We start from the raw sequence: 23,946 nt of genomic DNA, 5'->3' as shown, positions 1-23,946 counted from the left end.
CATCTAAGTGATCAGGGGCTGGACTTTGAGAATTTGTAAGGAGATACTGTTGGTGTGAGGTTTGAGATTGTAAGCAAGTATTGTTATGCTGCTGGAGTGTTGTGTTTTTGATGTGATGTTGGATGGAACTCAAGCTGGAGGAGTGACATTGGATTGGACTTCATGGCTGTAACTCTTCCTTCTACTTAATAAAGTTGTTTACACCTTTTCCCATATTCTTGTCTTTATGTATGATGATTATATGTGTAAATGATTTCGATTTCATTTTCTTATAGTAGATAGATCTCTTGATTTGATTGGTTTTTGTCATTTGTTTATGATTGCAGGTATTTGTCAAGCGGATTAAGTTTGAGAAGGAGCGATGGGAGCCATACAAAGGAGACAAAGGGAAAGTGAAAGATAACAAGTAGGTCCCTTGTCTTATTTATCTTCTATAGAAAAAGCTTAAACTCTTTAAATATATTGTTCTAGGTGGAGCTACCCACCTAGGGAAATTGTATTTATCTGTAGATGCAAAATTCCACATAACAAGCGTGGAGTGGACATAGGGAGTTGACGCAACGGGGAGGCACAACGACAGACATGGAGTGATCAAGGAGGTAATGGGAGATGGTGTTTTAGTGGAAGTAGCACAGTGATCAACGAACAACAGTAGATGAAGGAGCAGGACAATGGTGGAGCAATGGTGGTCTTGCACAGGGTCGGGCTCTAGTAATGTGGATCACTGGAGGGTGATGGAGGCGTAAGGTAACGACCAATAGCTATCAATCGATAGTGATGGTTTTTTTTTATTGGATAATTTTTTTTAATTTTTACTTCTTTTTTTTCTCAATAATTTTTTTCCCAATTTTTTTTATATGAATTCGTATATTTTTTTCAATTATTATTATTATTATTATTTTATAGCCAAGGGCCAACTGGCGAATTTGAGAAGCTCCAAACTCTGGTGTAGCAAAATGCTTCAATTGTGGCGACAACAAGGCTGTCAGAAGGTTGATGGCCAAAGGCCTGGTGGTTAGCCAACGTGGCTCTGATACCAATGTAATGACCAAAAGTCATATTCGCAGCAGAAATATGTGAAATACTTCGTAGGCAAAGATATCCATTATAGGAAAATAATTGTAAATTGTATATTTTATAAAGAACTGATGTAGGATGATTACAAGTGAGAATGAGGGTCCTATATATATATAGCCAGGCAAGTACCCTTTCATGAGCAGGCATGTCTCTTAGACATGCCTTTTCATTATTAACTAAATAACCATTAGTTAATTTATTTATTATTTATTATTATATTTATATTATTATGATTATTATTTATTAGATATTTTTACGTCATTTATGTTCATAACAACTCGACACCACCTGCACATAGCACCATATGTACAACATGTACACAACACCGCATGTAAAATCACGTACATGATACCATATGTACATAGAACCACATGCACACAACACCATATGTACATAGCACTGCATATACAACATGCACATAGCACCATATGTACACAACACTGCATATCCAACATATGCACACAACACCACATATCCATCATGTGTGCAGTACAATATGTAGACAAAACTGCATATCCAACATGTACATAGCACCATCTATACCCAACACTGCATATGAAATATTCACATAACACTATTTGTACCACCTTGTGCATAACATTGCATAAACAACAAGAACACACACTATATATACACAACACCGCATGCGGACAACATCACAGATGAAACATGTAAAACATATACAACATATACAACATATGCACAACAGTAGCATCACACATCCAAAACCACACTGTCTCTACCAAGCAACCTTGCTTCCAGTGTCTTATCCATGCTTGTCCCGACATGGTGCACACCACACTTATTTCATTTTGCTGATGTATCCCCAGGCCTAGCCCGTCCATAAGATAAACACACTATAATAACATATTATCAATTCATATCCACATGATACTGACCTCATATATTTCTCAGGGATACTCTTCCCAATTGATTCCTCGTAAGACTAGGAACCTCTTCATGCCATTCACTTGCATAAGCAATCATTCTTCCACAAGAATGATCTCTGATGACCCTGTCGGACAGTGACATAGATACATAGATACATACATATATATAAACATTAGCATAAACAATCATTATCCTGTTAGACAACGAATGAATACACACACACACACACACACACATATATATAAACATCAACATAAAACAATAATGATATAGTCAAACAATGGCATACATACATACATATATATTTTAGCATAAACATGATCACAACATAATTACCGAATGTCATAAGATCAAGGTTAAGAGAACTCCCTTTATCCGTGCACAACATACACAACATTGAGAACAAATTTTCCCAACATAGCCATTGAATCGGATGCCTTACACCCATTCACTTTACCTTTCCTGTTAGCTTTCTCATGATTGTCCTGCCACCATCCATTTAGACTAATGGATCCAACCAACTCAGCCGATGGTAATATTCTTACCTTTAGCCGCCCTTACACATGCACCATCTTCATTTGGGCCTTTCATTACCTGTTGTGTTCCACACAGCTCTCCTAGAGTTCCATCAACTTTCTTCTTTCCCAACCAATTTCCGAGACCCTCAAAACATAAAAGGAAAGAACAAGAAACAAACATGAATAAAATCATGAAAACCAATAACAATACAACACACAAGCAAAGTGGCACGATCATGCACTAGACATAACAAAAATGAAAATCAAGTGCAAGCAAAAGACAAGGTACCGAAAGCACAAGACTCTCAAAAGACACCATGACTCAATCCCCATGGGTTCCCAGTGCTTCCAAGGGAAAGCTCAACCTGAGCCAAGAAATTCTCTATATCATTTTGCCATAACACATAACTGTCAATGCATAAATGAACATAACATTACACCAACTACCTTACCATGTTGCGCCAAGCATGCTTCCCTGCGACTGCTCACTCATGTCGACCACATGTTCCAAGGATCATGGTAACATATCTACCAATTTGAAATCAACCTTTACCATGCTCTCTCCCCCATCCATCTAATCTTGAAAAATATTTTCAATAATTTAGTTGCAATATTAACAACATCTAATGCAAGAAATCAAATAGGATTAGAAAACAACATCTACATTGAAACCATTGCATATAATGCAAGCAATAAAAAAATATTAGAAAACAAAATCTACATTGAAACCAATGCATTTAGTGCAAGTGATCAAATATAATTAGAAATCAACATCTACACTAAAATCAACGCATCTAGTGCAAGCATTGAAATAAGATTAGAAATCACCATCTACGCTAAAATCAATGCATCTAGAGCAAGCAATCAAATAGGATTAGAAATCAACATCTAAACTGAAATCAATATTCTTCCCTCTCCCCCCTACATCTATATCTATATCTCCCTCCAGCTCTCCTTCTTTGTCTCTCTATCTCCCCCCCAAACACACACACACTCTTTCTCCAAATCTATCTATCTCTCCCTCCCTCTCTCTATCTCTCTCTTCTTCCCTCTCTTCACCTCCTATCTATATTTATATCCCCCCCCCAAAACATACACACTCTTTCTCCATATATATATATATATATATATATATATATATATATCCCTCTCTCTTCCACTTCACACTCTCTTTCCCTTCTATCTCTCTTCCCTCCTTCTCTCCTCTCTCCCTCTCTCTCTATCTCCCTTATCACTCCTCTCTCTATGTATTTATTCTTACCTCCCTCTCTTTTTCCCTCCAACTCCATCTCTCTCACCCTCCCTCTCTCCTTCTCTCTCTCTCGTGTTCTCTCTCTCTCGTGTTCTCTCTCTCTCCCTTTCTCTCTCACCTCTCTCTCTCCCCCCCCCCTCTCTCCCTTCACCCTCCAACTTTGTCACTATCTCCCTAACTCTCTCCTTCTCTTCCCCCTTCCTTCAATATCTCCTTATTTGTCTCTCTAACTCACCCCAAAATATACACACTCTATCTCCATCTGTCCCTTGTCACTCCCCCCCCCTCTCTCTCTAGCCACTTTTCTCTCTCCATGTCTTTCTTCTTCACTCCCTCTCTCCCCCTCTAACTCCATCTCTTTCTCCATTCCTCTCCATCCTTACCTCTCTCCCCTTCTCTCTTAAGTACTCTCTCTAGTCCTTCCCCTCTCTCATTTTCTCTCCTACCTCCCTCTCTCTCCCCCCATCTCTCTCTCTCTCTCTCTCACTCTCTCTCTCTTCTCTCCAACCTTGTCCCTCTCTCCCCCTATCTCCCCCCTCCATCTTTGTGTCTCCCTCTCTCTCTTACCATTATCTCCCTCTCTCACTCCTTTCTCTCTCTATATATCTCTCTCTCTTCATTCCTCCTATCCCCTCTCCTTCATTTTTATTTCCATCTCTCCCTTGTCATTTCCTCTGTCTCTCCACCTCTATCACTTTATGTCAGTGTTTTCCCCTCTATATATATATCTAGAGTTAATATATATCATGATATATTAATATACATTATAATATAACAGATTGAATATCATATTAAATTTAATATTGTATTAATCCAAAGTTATTAAATTTAATAATATTAATATTAATATTTAATAATGTTTTTTATAGCATGATACCAAAATTTATAATAAATCTACATCAAATTAATATTTTCAAATATTAAAACTTTGATATGGAAATATTTATGTCTTTAAAGAGATTGGAGCAGGATTTTAGATTTTTTGTGTTGAATTAACCTTTTTCATTTGATTTAAGAGATGGTATTGACTTTAGTAAATATGAGTAAAGATGTTTAATATTTTACCTAATTTGAAATTTTAATGTGGTAACTTTTTTTGTTAAAGGTAAATTTATGATCCATTCAAATTCACTTATATGATAAAGAAAGTATTAAACACATGAGATAGTTTTTTATTATCCATTCAAATTATATAGTTATATTTTAATAATTAGTCTTAGTCCATTAATAAGATTAAAAAGTTATATATAATTTAAGATTCAAGATAATGTTTTATTATTTTTTGTGGATGTGACATACTTACACATCGAGGTCATATTGGGTTGTAGAATGCGCCTCTAAGTGCAATGATCTGTGCCACCAACATTGATTATGGTTTGATATGCTCGGTCTACTATGGCTCGACTCACATGGATTTTAATTTTCCTCCTCTGTCCACCACCGCCTCCCTCCTAGTATTATTATTTAATCTTTTATTAATTCTTGGATGGTCTGTGTTCTAGATCATTATGTCCATCGCCTCCTCTAAGTGCCTCTAGATTTTTGTCTATGGGCACTAGCCTGCCCACTTCTGTGAGCTTCGACCAGGCCTAGTCCCCTTGCTTCACATCCTCCACTACCATCTCTCAATTGGTAATTCCTCTTTCCTTGGACAACGATTCAATTTCATGGTGCATTTGGCTGCATGACACTCAAAGGTGGAGTTTCTATTTCCATTTCCATTTCAAATTTTCGTGCATGTAGTAGTTTCTGGAGCAGATCCTCTAAGCAAGGCTATGATGAATTATTCTAGGTATAAGAAATCTATGGCGGGCATTGCCTTCATCTCTTGTTCAAAACCTCTCCATGGTTTTGTTTCCTTTTCTAAATCCGTTTTAATTTCTTTCTCTCCTTTGGGTACTCCTGCAACTAAATTCTCCCTTTGTATTTTCCTTTTTGTTGCCATCGTGTATTCCTTCTCCGGCTCGCCCCTAGTACTCTCGTATGTCCACCACTCTGGTCACCACAATATTTTCCTCCTTCTCTTTAACTCACTCTCATTGTTGTCTTCTAACCGCTCCTGTTTTCTTGACTATGTGGTTGTACATGGTCTCTTCGCGCCCCCCGCCCCACTCTCCTTACGTGGCCTCGTTTTCTTAGCTACATACCTTCACCCCTTTTCCTTTTACCTTTGATTTCTATCCTTTTGTGGCTACTCTCCCCATGCCCCAACAATGGGCTTGTGTTTGCCAAGGGGCAACATATTATCATGAGCGAGCCTCTCAAGGCCACTCTTGTACTCATGAACACCGGGAAGAAACAACTGCCAGATTTGGGAGTTCACTCCTGACCCCATTCAAGAAGAACTCACCTGTTTGGAATGCTAAGGATCCTCAATGAAACAACAACTATCATATACCAATATTCTCGCTGAACTGGCAGACTGGGTACTGGATGTGGGCCACACTTGAGGCCACTTCAACCAGTACATGTTTATCATTGACTTATACTGACACATGAAGTTTCTCCTAAGCCGCATTTCGATGGATTGATTTAAGCACAAAGCTAACATCCTTCACTCTTTGGAACACCTCCATCGATATCTAAGGGACTTGGACCAACATTTGGATCACATCAAGCATAATTTGGGCATTCCCCCTCCGGATGGTAGTGATCCTAACAACAATGGAGACCCAAATTAGGTTTCTGCCACTAATTATGATCCCCTTGCTTAATACATGTCATGCATGTTTTTATTTTGTATTCTAATCATTATAGTCTGTTGTGTTGGTCTACTTGGCCTAAGTCATAGTATACATCTCAGTGTTTTAGTTGCTATGACTATTTTGATATCTAATACCTCTTTGTGTATAGTGCAATTTTGGTTATGGTATGGTTTTCCTAGTGAAAGGAAGACCTAGGCTAATCTAGTCCTTTATGTACATTTCGGTTTAGAACGAAATAAATCATTTACCTAAAAAAAAAAGATTTATATTTAATAAAAGTAACCAATATTATTTTTGAAAAATTTAAAATAAAAATTAATTTATGATTTCAAATATATATTAATTTTTTAATTATATTTTCATATATAAATGAAAATTTGAATTAGAACCTGTGGTTATTACAAAGTTTTATTGAATAAAAAAGATATATTTCATTCAGAGATATAACCAATATAGATCTATCTTATATTGGTTATATCTCAAAATGAAATATGCCCATTTTAATAATAGTCATTATAGATTTTCTCTTTTTATTTATTTATTTATCGTGGGAGGAAAGAGTATCCATTTTTTGTTCTTCCGGAAAAGTGGAAACAAAAAATCATTTCATTTTAGAATGTGAGGCCTTCAAAGACAACAGGAAAAAAGTTATGCAGATATGATGGCAATTAGCTCTTGGGATAATCTATTTAACAAGGGGTTTCTCGAGAAGCTGGGAGCATTTATTGTGAGGCTTCACAGAAAAAGGGTCGAATACATCAAGCAGATGAAAAGCAATATGTCCCATAGGCTATCTTTAGCCTCGTGGACGTTAAAATAATTTTCTTTCTTTCTTTCTTTCATAACTTAGTTTTTAAACCGGTAGTGAGGATAACTACTTTTGGCTGCTATCTGGGAACACTGATTCATCACCATCATTCAAAGAAAACCACGCCACTTGGAACGACTCACTAATGGTCCCTAAAGAGGCAGACTTTCACTCTTACCAGATGCCTTTGGGTCTTGAGTCGTTACCTATTTCTTTATCTCCTTAAAAAACAAAATCTTAAGCCAATAGAAACATTATTCTCATTTAATTTTATCTGAATTATTTTGGAAAACTTTCCCGGCATTTTAATAATAGTTGATATAGATTATCATTTAGTTTATTGTGAATTATTTTGGCGAAATTTCCGTTTTATCAATTTTTTAAATTTCATTAACATATTATTTTGTTGAACCATCTCGATGCATCACATTTTTAAGAGACTTCAAATTGAAATAACAAAATATTTCCCGAACAATTTTTCATTATTTAGCCATGTATTTTAAATATCGAATTTCTATATATTGAGTAAGAATTTAAAATGGGCAAAATGTTTATAATTTGATAATGATTTTTTCCTTGGTTTAAAAAAATGAATTTTTAGGCTGATAGGCCTTCTTTTCAATCAATCCAACTCTGGATTTCGTCTGGTCTGTCTGACATCTGTGCACAGATTTTACCCCGCCTTTCTGCTCTGCACTTACATCTATGTGCACCAGTTGTAGGCCGGAGTCTTTACGCCGGAGTTCCGGGACAATCCGTTTCAATGCTTTGTGGAGGTTATGGCACTGAACATAAACTCCAAAACGCACACAAAACGGGATAGCTCTGAGGCGCTAGGGGGTCATCAAACCAAACACAAAAGGGAAATAACAATGGCGAAAAGAGCGCAAAGAATCGACGCTTTTGCTCAGATGTATTCTACCAGCATAGCATGGCATGCCTTCCTCTCCATGGTCTTCCACAAACAACGTCATTCATAGTGCCAACACATTTTAGCAACACACTAGGTGTAAAGGAACATTCCTTGATTCACAAACCAGTCCGCGAATCCAATAACAATGCGGATCGGGTGCACCATGGATGGTCTGGGGCTCTGATTGAACAACAATCGAAACTGGCTAAATGCGTACAAGTGGCCAGATTTAACAGTGATTTCACCAGCTTTGGCAATGGGGACAGGGCCATGACATTTTTATCGGAGGAAGTGAATTTATGCTGGTCTGGAAGTTTCAGAGCCATGAATTACGGTGGTGACATGGCTGAATTTTCAATTCAAAGCGGAACAGAGCGAAACCAGGAGAGGATTTGTAATGATTCTCTATTTCATATTTGTGGCGATGACAGGCCCCAGGTTCAGGTTCAGGTTCCAGTTCAGGTCCAATCCGAGGATGTTTGCAACCTGGATTTATCTCTTCGCCTTTGATGTTTTTGTATCATTCTATAATATATTCTATAGAATATTTGCTTTGCATTTTGGCCTGAACATTTTCCAAGGAATTCCTGTCCAAAATTATTTAATTCTTTCAATGGTTTCTGGTTATAACTTATTCCAACGCTTCTACTTTGTTAGGCTTGTGTTTGTATGGTTAAGTCTGAAATTTTTTTTTGGAACGTATTTTAGCAGTCGTACACAGCAAAGCTCTCCAAATGGTAGAATGTCGATTTCATTGAGCATGCTTCGATATCGGTAAGTGGCGGTGGAGTGCGTAAGAGGACCGTATAGATAAGTGCAGCGGTGGCCACGCCTATGAGGTTGACGTGTCGAAATGCAGAGAAGGGCCAAGTGTGACTTCCAGTTTCAAGTACTAGGCATTGGATTTTCTATCATCGCTGGTAAGCTAGCTGTAACCCCCAGCCATATCAGGATTTCAAAGCCCAAACCCCGAGTGAGTCGGGAAGCAATGAACATGTTTCAGTAGAGAAAACTCGTTCTGAAAAACAAGACCCTCCTTTGAGGCCATCAGAGGATAGCCCCATCCCTTGGAATCCCATTTCCAAGCCTGTCGTTAGCCTCATTTTTGAGTATTCTCCAGCTGGGATGAGTACTTTAGAGAAAAACGTGAACCATGGGCAATGTTTTTTAACAGGAGATGAGACTGTGCAGAGGCCTGAGAGAAGATCTCGAAGAAGAAGCATGGTGTCCACTGTGATACAAAACGCATTTTCCCGAGAGATTTCTATTGGTTCTTCTCCATCTAGGAATTTTATGGCAGATGAAAGAGAGGCTTCTGCAGGGGAGAAGCAAGTACATGTTAGCACTATGTTGTCGAGAAGGTCTAGCTGAATTCTAAATCAGGCGCTCTCCCCGCCCTCAGCTGGTCAAATACTCATTTCATCAAGGGGATAATCATGCTAGCATTATATATTTGTCTACTAGTTCAGATTCTTTGTATCATCTGTGCGCACATTTTCTTGCTAATGAAGATCTGGATAACGAAGTTAGAAAATGGAATTTCTCATCTCTTGGATAGAAATTTTGTACTCTTTTAAACTGGTAATTAATTTGTGGGTGTTTGCAGCTAAGAAACACCAAGGAAGAGGGATGTCTGCTTTGTTTTTTTCACTGAATACAATATGTTTTCAGCAGAACTGCAAATTTTTTGTGTTATACTTTGAAATGTTTTGTTTTAGTATAGGAATGGATATTCTTTGATTCAATAGATTGTATGAATCTATCCAGAGGAGGATTCCTGAAGCCATAGTGAATTGTCTATACTTGCAATAATTTCCCACTCCCTACTCAACTATATGACGAGTATTCCCCAGTTCTCTATCCCTCCAATAGAGAGGACGTCTTATGAAGCTTTTACAAAATGTTTGTTGTGGTGTTAACAATGTTCAGTAAAGCCTCACTATGGTTGGAATGAAAATTTTTAACAGGGAAAAAAATAAAAAAATACGAGTTGGAGTTTGCAGGCAGCGGGGCTCACTCAATGCCTACGGGGAAGCACACTGCAATCTGGCATTCTCTCTATCTGAGTGCACCGACTGCCTTGCCGAAACCGATATCTGGATCTATTGCGGCCTTGCCATCGGTGCTGAGGGTGACTCCACTAACTGTTCACTGCGCTACGAGCAGTACCCATTCTTAATGGCTACTTCCCACCACACTGATACTTGGGGTCTCCACATGTTTGCGAATATCATGGCGAACGAAGGTCTATCGCGCTCGTTAAAATCAGTTCGCTCTGTTACTGTTTCAAACAAACCCATGTTACCCAATTTGTGCATCCCCACTCCTTTCATACAACTGCAGCCACGTCTCATTTGATTCCAGACCAACTTGAGAGATTAGATGCAACGAGCAATGACGAATGCCCTCCTTCAAAATTACCAATTGCAAGAGGAAGTGCTCGAACAAGGGAAGTGGGCAACAGGTCGCCTGCAAAACCATCAGAAAATAAGATCTCCTTTCAATATCCTTTAAATAAAGTTCCATCAGTGGAATCTGCTAGGAATCTGCTAAAAAAATGGTGCCCAATTGACGCCTTCCCGAGTTGTCACAGTGTTGTTAGGAAAACAACTAGGGTTTTAACAAACAATTAAATAATTTACTTAATCCACTCCATCAGAGGAAAATCAGATCTTATACCTGAAGTTAGCTTCTTGACATGCAAGATATTTAACTAACATAGCGCAGTTCTCTTGAGCCCAGTAAGATATCCAAACAAGAAACAAAATTTTACATAATGAATACACAAATCAAGTATGAGGTTCAAAAAAACGCTGGCATTTGCCAAAACTTGCATTTCATAATGAACCAATACATCTATAGACTGAAATGTTTTGGAAAAAGGAATTCTTTACCCTACATTAGATCTCAACTTCCTCTTTCCAGTCAGTGTCCTCTGTGACAATGAAAGCTTGGATCTCACTTGAACAAGCTCTTCATCACTCTAACTATTTGACATTAATGTTTGGCACCTCTTTTAAGGCTCCCACCCGAAATCTCTCTTCAATATTGTTTTGCAACTCACTGTGCCTTCTCTTATTATGGTTATGAAGAGGAGGAATACTTTGGTTAGTCTGTATGGATATATTACTTTGTAACTGCACTGTTTTCATGTTCTCTTTCATATTCATTGTAGAGTTACCATCCATAGGTTTCAAGGTTGACAACTTTGATGAAAGTTTTTTTGCATTCCAACTTCGTGCTGCAAATTCTCTTTTTATAGTAAATTTTTTTCCTTCGCACTTCTGTCCTGTCCCTTGGATGTGTTTTGCACAAAACTAGATGAATCAGTGGTTCCACCTTTCTCAAGCAGCCTATTTTCAGCATCATTTGTTTGAAGTACTAAAGTGGCATGGAATTTCCTCTGAGAATTCATATCCATATGTTGCGCAAGTTGCAAATTTACATTCTCTTTGTACATCTTTCTTTGGCCATCGGTCACAATCTCACAAGAATGATCTTTATTTTGGCTGCAATACAAGTTCTCTTGCCAATGAGAGTTTCTTGCTGAGCAACTATGTTGATTTTACATGATTCACAAGATGGTCATTTTCTACTTCTTTATGATTTGATGCATCTAGAGCTCCACTTGGAGATATTTCAGCAATTTCGTTGATTTGTTTAATAGGGTCAATCATTTTATTTGATGTCTGCCCAGTCTTTATAAACAGATAAAAATAAGGAAACTAGAGAGGTTTGACATTGAAAAATTATTGAACAATTAGCTTCAAGACTAACATTTAATATACTCATTTTCATAATAAGTCAACAAAGAGCATGTGAAAAGAAAACGGAAAAAACATCTTCTTAACATATAAAAAAGGAACAGGAATTAAAAAGCTCTCAGTGAAGCTTATCCACAATGATAAGGATTTCCACATGTGACTTTCATTTAGTGCCGTCCATGTGTGCTAGAAGTTGGAATGTTTATGAATCTCATACCAGTAGTGCACTGCCTGCCCATAATGTCTCCATTGGAAAATTGTTCAGCTGATGGTCTATTTGCATTCCATACTTCTGGGTGCATGATCTTGCTTTTTGTTCAACTGGTGATCCATTTGCATTGCATACTTCTGGGTGCATGATCTTGCTTTTTGATCAAAATTAGATCTATTGTGGTTGTATTTTACATTCTGTATGAAATCGATTAGAATTTCACAAGTAAAATTAACATAAGTTCATGTTTTAAGTGTGAAATGAAATGGAAAATGAGAGGCATCTTACAATATCACCCATAGGGCCATCATCAGGATTACAATATCACCCATAGGGCCATCATCAGGATTTGGCTCAGAAAGAAGCAAAGCAATTCTTGCCAAGACAGTTGCAATGTTCAGGGATGGTGCCCACGCCCCCTACAAGTCATAGAAAGGAAAATTGGTTGCTTGTTACACATCATAGGTCTTTAGTATGCATCTAAGGTTAAGGCAAGCAAAATTTACAACTTTTACCACGAGGAGGAAGATAAGGTCTTTAGTATGCATCTAAGGCTAAGCAAGCAAAAGTTACAACTTTTACCACGAAGAGGAAGATAAAACAAAAGGGAAAAATGTGTAAAAAACTTCACAGTAAGAAGAATCGCAGTCACACCCAGAAAAGTAACAAAGAAAAAGATACAAGTCACACAGTAGCCAATGACCTAAGAGTCTAAAATCCCACACCCAATACCCCATAACAATGGAATTCTTAATAAAAGGAAAACCTAAGGAGCTCTCTGTATCCGAACATGCCACAATTCCATGTTCTTGTAAAGCTATATCTTGTCCATAATATGGATAAATCAAATTTTTAGCCACATGAAAACATACATTTTCCATTAAAAGGAAACTTATTTCCACAACAGATTGATATTTTGTGTTTTTTTTTTTTTTTCAAATTTCCAGGTCAGGTTTTATTCGTTCAATTTAACTGTGGCACCTTTCTTTGGATGCAGTGGTGCAACTGGAGCATCATCAGGCCTAGGATGCTTAAATTCAATACATCACATCTGAGCACGAATTCAATATATCACATCTGAGAATTGATAATGTTGGTTAAATTTAGTATATCACAGGTAAAATTATAAATTTAACTTTATATTTTATATCTGAGCACGAATTCAATATATCACATCTGAGAATTGATAATGTTGGTTAAATTTAGTATATCACGGGTAAAATTATAAATTTAACTTTATATTTTATATTAAAAGAAATATATTAGTACATTTATCATCATATATGAGAATTGACCATATTGATTAAATTTAGTATATCACATGCCAACATTGACAATGTATATTCAAAAAAGAATAGAGAAAGGTGCACCCAAACCTTTGCATATAATACTTTTTTTATTTTTGTTTTTATGTGGTTTCTTTATTTTCTTTTGGATGGCAGCCAAGCCCATTAATCAAATTGCAACCCAATACACTTTTGCAACTTCACCTACATAATAGTTGCAACCCAATACACTTTTGCAACTTCACCTACATAATAGAAATGTTGTATTATTAACTGATAAGTATAATTTCACCTTTATAGTTTAAGTGCATTCTAACCCAATACACTTTTGCAACTTCACCTACATAATAGAAATGTTGTATTATTAACTGATAAGTATAATTTCACCTTTATAGTTTAAGTGCATTCTACGGTTTGAATGAATAAAATGTTCAGATCCATGTTGGTCGGGTGATGTTACTAATTCATCTTACTCTTGGATCCTTGAAGCCAAGGATAATCTAATATTTTTTCATTTCTGTTTTTGAATTATTACATTTTATTTTAATTATATATTTTGTTTTAGTATTAGTATTTTATATTAAGTATTACATATTTCGTTAAGTATTTAACTATTTTTATATAAAATTATACATTACATAATATTATTATTTTTTAAGTGTTTTTATTCATTTTAAATAATTAAGTATATTATATTATAATTATTTCAAGTATTATATATCTATTTCTAAGTTAAGTATAAAAAATTATCATATATTAGAAAAAACTTTCTTTAACAAACAGAAGCTCATATCAAAGAACTCAAGTGATTCTAAAATAATGCAAAGTATGAGAAAAAGAAGCCAGGGTTGGGTGAATTCAAATACTCTTACAAGAGAAGCTTGGACTAATAATCCCAAAATATTATGTATGACATATTTTCTCCTTTCATCTTTCTACTTAAGAGAAAAATTTTTATGTCTTTCTATTATTAATGATATTGTATAGACCCCCAATAGTTGCCACAATCATGAGTAGAACCCCCAAGATGATGCATATCTGCATAAAAAGTAAATATATTAGAGATATGTATATGCTTCATATGGTATTTTTTATTATGCATCTTTAACGAGTTTTTATTCCCCTATTTTCTATTTAATGCTTGTTTTACTAAGAGTGGTTGTATATCTTCTACATTGTTTCCGTTCTCTATTTTCTATTTAATGTTTTTTCACGGAGTGTGGTTGTTTATCTTTTACATTGTTTCCTTTTTCTGTTTTCACCATTGGAAAGCTTATTCTAACACATTACAGAGTGATGTCTTAAAAGCAAGTTTCAAAAACTAAGGGACTAACCCAATTGGTCGCCCACTACAAGCTAAATATTTTTGGTTTCTGTATTGTGAGCCACATCAAGTGTTAAGTGACAATAATATACTATGGGCTCTTAGACCAGAAGGGGAATCACTCAATACATTGTTTGATAATTAGTCTTATCACATCTCTAGGGACACTCTTCGATAAAAACAATTTTTTATAAGATGCATAGTACATGCACAATATAGATGATCTCTAGTTCACCCAAACATAATCGGTACGGAGACCCATAAAGAGTATATGAACCTAATGTCATGGAAGAACTTCCTAGTCACTAAAAGGTAAAGTAATTATAAATTACTACATAACATCAATTTTAAAAACTTTAGATTGACATGTAAATTGTAACTGCCTAGTTTCATTAGATGACAGTAAATACAAATGATTGATATTGTAAATATTGTGAACAATAACACTTCCTTCCATGAAAATGCATAAGCTCATAAACTATATTCAAGACAAGTTTGTTGCCCTGGGAAATAATTTATCTTGTGACCAATTTAACCGATTTAATCTAATATAACTACTTGGGAAAAATCTTCAACTCAAATCTAATGATTTTCACTTCCCAAAGATGGAGAAATTTCAATTTAAAAAGCTTAAATTGTATAAATAAATCGGAGAAATTTTTAAGCCAGGGTGAGGATATGGTAACTTTTATTTATGAATAATGAAGTAATTTTAGGCTTGAAGGCGCACATAGTAATTTTTATTTTTGAATAATAGATAAAACTTGAAAGGTGTAACTTTTATTTCCAAACAAATAAGAAATTTCAACTTCAAATATGATTGTAACTTTTATTTCTGAATAATGGAGAAATTTCAAGCCAAGAACTTTGATTTCGGGATAACTTTTATTTCTAAAAAGGATAATTTTTAAGCTAGGACTAGAAGATTATAACTTTAATTACTAAATATTGTAGTTTTTTCCCAAAATAATGAAGAAATTTAAATTTAGGATGATGCACTAGATAGATTACGTACTAAATGTGGATTCAAATCATGCATACAAGATTATAGATTCAAGGCAAGTCCAATTTTGTCTTGTCATTATAAATTTACTCCAAATCAATCTAAGATATCATGTAATCCCATGGGAATGTCCAAGCACCAAGCATTGGATTTACCTTTTTTGTTCTATAATGGCAGAGAAGCCAATTGTTTGGATGTCTCCGCTTTTCTTTAGAATTTATCAATCTTAATTTGTACTATAAACAAGCATCTATGTGCTCACTTTAGTTGGTTGCAGCCAAAATTTTAAATTGTCAATGAAAACACATTGGCTCTTTGGTAGGAAGGGAACCTTGAAATATTCTGTCAAATCTCAAGACAAGACTTGTATCATTAAGAATGTAATTTGGACTAATCATGCAAACCTTATCAGCCCATCTTGGATTGAACTAATGTGAATTGGAAGATGGGCACTAAGCATTTCTTAGAAGACAACTCTACTAATGTGAATTGGAAGATGGGCACTAAGCATTTCTTAGAAGACAACTCTTTTTGTGAACTAGCTGATTGATCTATATGCATGTTTAGGGTGGTGCCTTCATCACATATTGAAATTCAAGATTCAAGAACTTATGACATCGACATCTATAGTTATCAGGGATAGTGAAGTTGTGAGCACTATCCGGGGCTTGGCTTGATAGTTGTTTATTTCATATAGAATAATGCCTACATATTAGTTTAGCTCCTTTCAGTTTCTTCATTTTCCTAAACATTGATATGCTTGTTTCTTTGTAATGGTTTCTAAAACAATAGATATATTAAAGCTACTAATAAATAATATTTTTTAGTTAAATAAAGTTTAACTGTACAATAAATTCTCTCGTAGTAGTAGCTATCTATAGAAGAAAGAAAGAAGAAAAAAAATATTTTAACGTCCACGAGCCTAAAGATAGCCTATAGGACAGATTGCTTCTTCATATGCTTGATGTATTCGGCCCTTTTTCTGTGAAGCTTCACAATAAATGCTCTCAACTTCTCGACAAACCCCTCGCTAAATAGATTATCCCAAGAGCTCGCTGCCAGCATATTTGTATAACTTTCCTTGTTGTCTTTGAAGGGCTCACATTCTAAAATGAAATGTTTTTCTGTTTCCACTTTTCTGGAAGAACAAAAAATGCATACCCTTTCCTCCCACACTTCCTTTGGCCTTTTCCAATACCCTGTTTCACAACAGAGTTAATGAGAATTAGTCCTTAATTGAGCAATAAGAATTTTGGCTCTCCAAGAGATATTGGCCTCTATGTATGCTTTTGGTTGATGATTATGAGTGGGATTAAACACTTCAATATAGTAATTTTTCTTTCTTCCTAGCTCCTTATCCCAAGTACGTTTGTGGAACTTTTCCATAACAAAAGCTTTTATTTCTTTGTTGTTTATGAGACACAAGTTCAAGCAAACACCCCATTTACTAAACCATTTATTATTTTGTTGCATCCAAATTTTTTTGCTCTTGCACAATCTATCATTAAAGACAACCTTAGGCCATCTATCATCTTCCATTTGCTCAATTTTTTTTAAATACCTTATGACTCGCACCATAGCAATTGCTTCAATAGGAGCAGCCCCCATTTCACTTAACAAGATATCATAAGGAACTGCACTTTTCATTTTAAATTTGTTTGTAATCAAACGCTTCTGAATTTTCTCAATTTGTCTCCACTGCATGTCGGAGGTACTGTCAGCCCATAGTTCACAACCATAGAGAATCACCAGAATCACTAGAAGCCCAAAATGAGTTTGAGTGGTCTTCCAATCCCATAACTCTGCCTCTCTACACCTATTTTGAAAAGCATAAAATGCTTTCCAACCCCCCAAAGTTCTTTTCTTTCTACAACCATTCTAGCTTAGATTTTTGTTGAAGTCAATCCTGAGGTATTTGTAATCTACAACTTCTTTGAGAATGTTTCCTTCAAAGTAGAACTGATGCTGGTTATGTTTTCTTTTCTTAGAGAAGACCACTACTTTTGTTTTTCTGATATTGACTTGCATCCCCACACTTCTACAAAAATGCTCAAGGGATAGTAAGCGCTATTGCAAACCAAGAGACGATTTAGCAATCAGAATAAGGTCATCTGCATACAAAAGAAGCCTTATAACAAACTTGCACAAATAGATACCATCACCCCCTTGCAAATTTAACCACTCCTCAAGCTTGTCGATATATAAACCAAAAAAGGTAGGAGACAGTGGGCAACCTTGCTTGACCCCGATATCACTTCTAAAACTTTCAGAAATGCCTGCGGAAGTTCTAATTTTGACTTTCACATCTTCATACAACCTATGCACAGCGACTATCAAATGTTTAGGAACCCCAAGTTCCTCCATTCTATGCCAAAGTTTATCCCTAGGAACCGAGTCAAACGCTTTTCTAAAATTAACAAAGCAACAAAAATCTTCTTCCTTTTTCTCCCAAACTTTTTCAATGATGTGCCTTAAAGTTATGCAATGATCAACTATGGAATTTTTAGGTCTAAAACCTATGTGCCCTTTAGCACGCTTATCTCTTTCTTCTGCCCACTTGCTAATTTTATTTTCTAGCATGCTTCCAAATAGCTTTGCAAACAAAGGGTTTATCATGATGGTCCTATAATTGGAGGGATTATTGACGTCTCCGCTCTTGAAAAGAGGTATTGCCAGACTAGTTGACCAATCTGTGGGGAGCCCTTGTTGTATGATGTTGTTGAAGATTTTTGTAACGTGAGGTGCAAGAATCTTTGAGCCCCACTTTAGATATTCTGTTTGGAGTTCAGCTAAGTATTTTGCTTTTCCAACACCCAAATTCTTGATACCCATCTCTACCTCTTATACCGTGAAGAGTTCAGTATCAGTGTTGACCAAGGGGGGAGGGTCAACCTTGGGAACTCGCTCATAGAGTTGTCTTGCATAATCAAACCATTTAGAAGCTGTAATATTATTTCCAATTTGTATCTTTTTCGGTTGGAGCCCCTTCCAAAATAATTTGGGATTATTTTTCCCAAGGAAGATTAGTTCTTCCCTCCTTGAAACCATGAAATCAACCTTTTTGTTGCTTAATAACTGCTTGTACGATTTGAGCTTTATGTTATCCTTGTTTGACTCTTTCCACATTCTCCTTGACTTTTTGCATTTCTCGTCAAACCAAGCATTAACCGGAAAGCAATTTGTTTCAGACTTCTTAATTTTTGTTCTTTTGCACTTTGCAAGTGCGCATTGAATTAAATGTGTTAATTCATGACTATGAAGGCTGTGAATTGTAATTTTCTCATTCTCAAAGAGCCTCTCTAGCGTCGTTTTGAAGGTATTACAATTTTCTGGCATCAAAAGAATTCTGCCCTGTGGGAGATTTTGTTGGACATGCTAAATTTTTTACTCTAATTGTTTTTTCCAAATCCAAGAGAAACATAAATAAATTGGCTTGTGATCTGATTTCAAATCCCACAGCTGATCTCAAACCAAAACTTTTTCCATTTTCTCACACAAACCGTGCGAGCAAATTACATAATCTACCACACTTGCTCCATTGTAAGTATTGCAAGTGAAATTACCGGACTTTGCCCATCTAGTCAAGCCATTACAAATGACTAAATCAAAGGCCCCACATAGAGTAAGCAATTGTTCACCAAAGAGATTGCAACCCTTGTCCTCTGAAATTCTTTCCCACCGATGATTACTTTCTTCTGTAAGCCAAATAGGGTCACAATCATCTTTACAACAAAGAATCCTAGCTTGCTCACTTGCAGTCCTAGCATTGAAATCATCCACTATAAGGACTTCACCTAGTTGCGAATATGTTGCAATATCCGCTTTTAAAGCTGCAAATGGGTCTTTGTGGTCAAGCCCTCTACTTTGTGGATTTTTGAAACCTGTGGCGCAAAATAGCATGTTGCAATTCTGACGTGGTTAACATTTTCTGATATTTTAAACCAAATGAATTGCTTATTTGAGTCTTCTTGTTCTAACTGAATAGGACGACCTTCTTTCTCCCTTACTAAAACCATGATACCCCCATGCCGTTTGCCATTCCCTGCTGCCTTGTTCCACACTGCTATCTTCCAATATCCTTCAGACAAAGGTGTCTTGCACCCTTCATGCTCATGTGTTTCTATGAGGCAAATTATGTCTCTATTTTCCGCAATAGGCCCTAATCCAGGTCCTCGTCTCCATGGGTAACCTCTGCATTTCCAACAAACTAATCTTAAGGAAACCTGGGTGTGACTTGATTGCTATTTATTTTGACATGCAAGACTCACATTTGAGTCTTTGTCTCTATTTTCCCATACCGACCTTGCTTTCTGATTTCCTGTTGAAGAGTTTATTGCCTCTTCTTTATTACCATCTTGCTGCTTTGTTCTGGAAGGAGGTCCAAATTGCGCTATCACAACTTTGTCTTTATAAATCCATGCTCTCTTTCCTTCATCTCTTGCTGCCCTAACCTTTAAAATTTCCTCCCTTCTTTCCTCCTGTTGTTTTACAGTTAAATCTTCTTCTAAGAAAAAACGAGAACCCCTCAAGAGATGTTTCTTGTTTATAATATTATATTTATCACACAAGCTAGGCATAATGACTTTTATGGGCCTGGCTCTCTCCCCGTTAAACTTACCAACCCTCCATGCTTGACATATTTGTCCTTGCCATAGCAACTTGTCTTTCAAGAAGTCTCTTGCGAGGTTAAGAGTACATTCATTTTTCCCATAGTCTTTCACCCCTTTAATAATTATGTTTGTTGCTCTGTTTTGTCTTTCCTTGCCTTCACTATTTTGCATGTTGTCAACCTGAATAGTTGTTTCTCCTTCTTTATTAGCAAAATTGTTAATAACTTGAGCCCAAGTTTTGGAAACTTTGGTGGAATCTCCTTTCGTTTCTTTTCTTGTGTTCTCTTCATGGTTGTTTATTTGGGCAATCATTTTCCCTTTATCCTGGGATGATTTCACATTCACCACCTCTATACTTTCCACTACAGATTTCTTTATGTTTTGCACATCCGCCTTCATGCGTTGCCATTCTGTCTTCCCTATCAAGAGAGCTTCTTGTAGCAATGTCACTTGTTCTTTTAAAATTTTATTGCTTTCTGCTAACACATTGTTCTCAACCGTTATTATATGAATTTTATGATCTCTTTCCTACCCTTTAGCTTCTAAAACCTCCAACCTTTGTTTTGCATTTAACAATTCTTTCACATAAAGATCAGATGACAAGGTGAGAGGTGTGGATGTGGGGATGTGGGACTATATAAGACAAATCCATCAATGACTTTTCCTTTGGACTTCTTGTTGCCACGTGCTTGTGAAGGAGACTTGTTTGAGTGCTTTTTGCGAAGGGCTCGATTACTTTTCTTTTGAGCCCATTTCTTCCTTGCTTGCTCCCATTTTAGACGGACTATTATTCGTTTTAAAATGCCTCGATATTGTTTGGAATTAACCCAAACCCGCTTCCCAGCTTTGGCGGATGAAGAAATTTTCACTTGTCCTAAATCATTTGTTTCCACATGTTCTGAAATTTCTGGTTCCTTTTGTCATGTTTGAATGCATTAGCTGCTGCTTGCTCGCTGCTCGATACTTTTGCTGCATAAAACTCCCTGCTCACTGTTCACTGCTCGCTGCTCGCTGCTCTCACTGCTGCCCACACTACTCTGCTTTGCTCATACTGCTGACCACAGTGCTCACCATGCTGCTCAATGGTTGGACAAGAACCTCCAGCCAATTCAAACCCAGCTGCTTAATAATTCTTCCATTGTTATGCCAAGCGATATTTCTGTAGACCCGCCAGGTGGATTAAGCCCAAAGACGGCTCTAGAAAAATATGAGCAGTGGTGTTCTATCACTCCAGGGTTTAACATAAAGCTAGGGAACCACTGCCCTGGTGAAAAATCAACAGTTATCCCTGATTTTAGCGCCGAAGTGGTCGATAATAGGGTTTCAGCTGCTGCTCCGCCTCAAAGGAAGTCTTCAAAAAGACAGATGAGACAGTATTTGTGGCTGATAAGAAAAAGAATGAAGCACCCTGCACTTCCTCGGCGACAGTATGGCAGGATCCTTACTGCAAACACAAGAAATCGTCGGTGGCCTTTTCTTGTGAAGTGCTACATATCAGATTGCCCTCAGAAAGCAGCTAGAAAATGTCTAAATAAACTGTGCAGGTCCTGTTACGTTGCTAAAAAGTAAGGAATCGAGATAAGAAGTTAGAACATCAACGCCGAAGGAACGATTAGATGGTTCCCTGTCATACTGAGACATGTGCTGTCTCTCTCTGAGTGTATCAGACAGGGCTGCTAATCAAGCACCTCTCTAGCGAGCGGTAGACCCTTGCTATCTAGCGAGCAGTAGATCCTTCGATGTAGTTCTGATTTATCAGTTAATTATAAAAAAGCTTAATGGCTTACATAAATACCTAGAAGTTGGTTGAGAAATAATGTCAAAATGCCTGGATTGCATAAACTATTCTCAATTCCTCATATTTTGTTTCGCTGTAATTTCGTTGTAGGCTTTGCATACTTGGAAACACCAACCTGAATGTGAAATTCTTCCCTCCAATCTATAAATACTAGAATTGGGCACAAATTAATTGGCTCTTCTCATCATCAAAACGTTGCTTTTAACCTTTATCTCAATGAAATGAAAGATCTTCGACACTAAAAATTTTCTTGAATGACAATTTTTTTGTAAAAAAAAAAAATTAAGAATCAAAATTTTCAGAAATGAAAAATTTCTGGTTAAAAAAAAATAAGATCAAAATATTGGAGTGTTTGAATGGTGGAAATGAATTCAGCACCATCAAGAACCCGTGGGCACCCAAAACTCTAAAGTTTGACAAATGTAACCCATACTTTCAAAAAATTCCACCGAATTGTCATAATCTTGCTAGAATTGTGGGCTCTTTAGACTACGCACTAGTGGAAAAGTTTTGTTACGATTTTACCGATATTGTTCAGTTTTGTGGATTGGTTGGATATTCCTTTTGCAGACTATTCAAGGGCTTCGTTTTTAACTTTTCTAGGTAATTATCAGTGTTTGACAAACTCTATTGTTGCCATTTGCATTTTCATTTTCTTGTATGCCACAATTTAAGATAATCTCTATGTTTTCATTGGAGGAAATGTACACAAAATGGCCTTTTGAATAACCTTTTTATGATCTTTGTTCATCCAAAACATAATCTTCATTACAAAATTTCATTATTTTGTATTTTAATTTAGATTTTATATAAATTTAAAATAACACTACTTATTATTCATGTGTAAATTAAAATACATTGTAAACTAGCATTTGCACCTAATGTTGCAAAGGAAACGCCGTAAGGCATAGTGTGTGGAAGAATATTCAAATGTGAATGGGTTTTTTTGAAAGCAAGGGTCAATGATAATGAGTTTGAATTGAGGAAGCCATGCCGAGAACCCTATTCGGGGGTTAAAGTGGCTATGAAATGGAATAAAAGTAGTCATAAATAACCATTGAACTTGTTTAGATACCTTAAGGATTGCCTAGTTGAAGGTGAAGTTAAACAAATGAATTCACGGGAACAACAACTGGGTATCCATATCAATATACAAAATATTAAGGAGAGGTATGTTAATCTTTTCAAACAACATTCTAATGTATTTGCCTAGAAATATGAAGACCTTAAACCACATCACATTGTGATGAACTAAATCCCTTCCAGGATATATTCCTTATGATGCAAAGAAGCTACTAGTGGTTGATAAGGAGGTGAAAACAAATGCTTGGGGTCATGAAGAAGCTTTGTATTGTCCTCCAATCAACATTGTTCCTATGCCTATTATATTCCATGGAAACATCATACATAGAGACATCTCTTGCTCATTACTCCTAGTATGGTAATATTGAATAACTTTGCCTGTGTCACAAATCATATAAAAAGGGATTTTAGTTAGCTCCGTGGTCCTTGGAGAATAATAATATATACAAATTTCATCCATCATGGCCTCTCAATGGTCCAATTACTTAGCTAATTGCAGATCTATCTTGAAGCATTCTATATGATGCCACTTTTATTACAAGGATGCAGAAATTAGATTTTAGAATGGGAATTGTGCTCTAGCATTATTTTCATTCAAGCGGCATTTGTGCCAGTTATGTCTTTTGAACAATTATGGTTATTCTAAATGGTAATGCTGTGTCAAGTAGTATGTGCTAGCATTTTTATTTTTATGATGAAAGCT

Source organism: Pinus tabuliformis, chromosome 8, assembly GCF_031772625.1.
Source record: "Pinus tabuliformis cultivar Carrire ecotype Pingquan chromosome 8, CPIR1, whole genome shotgun sequence".
Lineage (NCBI taxonomy): Eukaryota > Viridiplantae > Streptophyta > Pinopsida > Pinales > Pinaceae > Pinus > Pinus tabuliformis.
This window is presented reverse-complemented; position numbering follows the sequence as displayed.